The sequence below is a fragment of the Penaeus vannamei genome, chromosome 11 (assembly GCF_042767895.1).
Source record: "Penaeus vannamei isolate JL-2024 chromosome 11, ASM4276789v1, whole genome shotgun sequence".
Lineage (NCBI taxonomy): Eukaryota > Metazoa > Arthropoda > Malacostraca > Decapoda > Penaeidae > Penaeus > Penaeus vannamei.
The window spans coordinates 29,438,209-29,440,708 of NC_091559.1; the positions used below are offsets into that span (position 1 = coordinate 29,438,209).

Here is a 2,500-nt window from a genome sequence, read left to right on the forward strand (position 1 = left end):
TGATAATTGGCTCTGATGTCATTATTTATGATGTATGATCTGAATTTGTTAATAACGTATTTGTTTAGTTATTTATTTGAATGGTGCTAATCCTTTCATCAGCTCATGAATATCAGAGGACATCTGGCGCTTGCTACTGCGAATTTACGAGTCCGTTCGCCGAGGATTTTGTTCGTTATTTCTCTTTTTCGTAAAATGTTTCATCTCCGTGTTTGGTGCGCGGAGTACGACTTGGCATGGAGACAGATGTAGTAAGAATACGAAGGAGAGAGAGAGAGAGAGAGGGAGAGGGAGAGGGGGAGGGGGAGGGAGAGGGAGAGGGAGAGGGAGAGGGAGAGGGAGAGGGAGAGGGGAGAGGGAGAGAGGTAGGGAGAGGGAGAGGGAGAGGGAGGGAGGAAGGGAGAGGGAGAGGAGAGGGAGGGAGGGAGAGGAGGAGAGGGAGAGGGAGAGGGAGGGGGAGGGAGGGAGGAGGGAGAGGAGAGGGAGGAGGGAAGGGGAGGAGGGAGAGGGGAGAGGGAGAGGAGGGAGGAGGAGAGGAGAGGAGAGGGAGAGGGAGAGGGAGAGGGAGAGGGAGAGGAGGGAGGGGGAGGGAGAGGGAGGAGGGAGTAGGGAGTAGGACGGAGAGAGAGGGAGAGGAGGAGGGAGGGGGAGGGAGGGAGAGGAGGGAGAGGGAGAGGAGAGGGAGAGGAGGGAGGGGAGGAGGAGAGGGGAGGGAGAGGAAAGGAGAGGGAGAGGGGGGAGGGAGAGGAGGAGAGAGGGAGAGGGAGAGGAGAGGAGAGGGGAGGAGGGAGGGAGAGGAGGAGAGGAGGGAGGGGAGGGAGGAGAGGAGGAGGGAGAGGAGAGGGAGGAGGAGGAGGAGGGAGAGGAGGGAGAGGAGAGGAGAGGAGAGGGGGAGGGAGAGGGAGAAGGGAGAGGGAGAGGGAGAGGGAGGGAGAGGAGAGGGAGAGGGAGGAGGAGGGAAGGAGAGGAAGGAAGGAGAGAAGAGAGAAAATGGAAGAGAGAGAGAGAGAATGGAGAGAGAGAGAATGGAGAGAGAGAGAGAGAATGGAGGAGAGATAGAGAGAATGGAAGAGAGAGAGAAGAGAATGGAAGATAGAGAGGGAGGATGAAAGAGAGGGACAGAGAGAGAGAGAGAGAGAGAGAGAGAGGGGGGGGGGGAGAAGAAGAGAGGGAAATAAACAAGAAACTAGAATATGAAGGGAGAGAGAGAGAGAGGAAGATCGACACTGAGCAAGTGGGAGAGGGCTAAGAAAGAAAAAGAGAGAGAAATGAAGGGGGAATGAAAGAGTAGAGGGTAGAGAAAGAGAAAGAGAAAAAAAAAGATAAGGAGAAGGAGGAGAACGAGAAAGAGAGAGAGAAGAAAAAGCGAAAGAGAAGGAAAAGGATAAGGCGAAAGAGAATGAAGATGAGAAAAAGAAAGAGAAAGATAAGGAGAAGGAGGAGAGTGAGAGAGAAGGAAGAGGAGAAAAAGAAAGAGAAAGATAAGGAGGAGGAAGAGAATGAGAAAGAGAGAGAGAGAAAAAAAAAGTAAAAACAAAAGAAAAGGAAAAGGCGAAAGAGAAGGAGGAAAAGAAAAGAAAAAAAGAAAAAAAGAAAGAGAGAAAAAGAGAGTAAGAATCCCCCCCCCCAAAAAAAAAAGCCCAGTGTCTCACCCTCATAAAGAATGAAAACCGTAAAAAAAAAAAAAACTTGAATCGACCTCACATTACCTCACCATTCTCCACATTTCCCTTCCTTCGCTACACATGAGTCACCGTCTCGATCGACATACTTACACGGTGTCCAGCTTAACAGGTGTTGTGCAGGTGTCCCGGGCCGCGCAGGTGTCTTTTGCACGGTGGAGCTCGACTGGCAATAGTTCCGGGAAAATGTCCTGTTTCGATTTAACGTTTAGAGTCTTTAGAATTTATTATCTATTTTTAGAATTTATTATGTATTTTAGAATTTATTATGTATTTTAGAATTTGTTATCTATTTTAGAATTTATTGTCTATTTTAGAATTTATTATCTATTTTAGAATTTGTTATCTGTTTTAGAATGTATTATCTTTTTTAGAATTTATTATCTATTTTAGAATTTATTGTCTATTTTAGAATTTATTGTCTATTTTAGAATTTATTATCCATTTTAGAATTTATTATCTATTTTAGAATTTATTATCTATTTTAGAATGTATTGTCTATTTTAGAATTTATTGTCTATTTTAGAATTTATTTTCTATTTTAGAATTTATTATCTATTTTAGAATTTATTATCTATTTTAGAATTTATTATCTATTTTAGAATGTATTGTCTATTTTAGAATTTATTGTCTATTTTAGAATTTATTTTCTATTTTAGAATTTATTTTCTATTTTAGAATTTATTATCTATTTTAGAATTTATTATCTATTTTAGAATTTATTGTCTATTTTAGAATTTATTGTCTATTTTAGAATTTATTTTCTATTTTAGAATTTATTTTCTATTTTAGAATTTATTATCTATTTTAGAATTTAT

The 2,500-nt window shown here is 42.0% G+C and overlaps 1 protein-coding gene across 2 annotated transcripts in view; it reads left to right on the forward strand.

Annotated features, from left to right (window-relative positions):
* LOC113816781 (ligand of Numb protein X 2-like) overlaps positions 1–2,500 on the forward strand; it is a 174,249-nt gene that overhangs the window by 51,492 nt on the left and 120,257 nt on the right. The window lies entirely within an intron of this gene.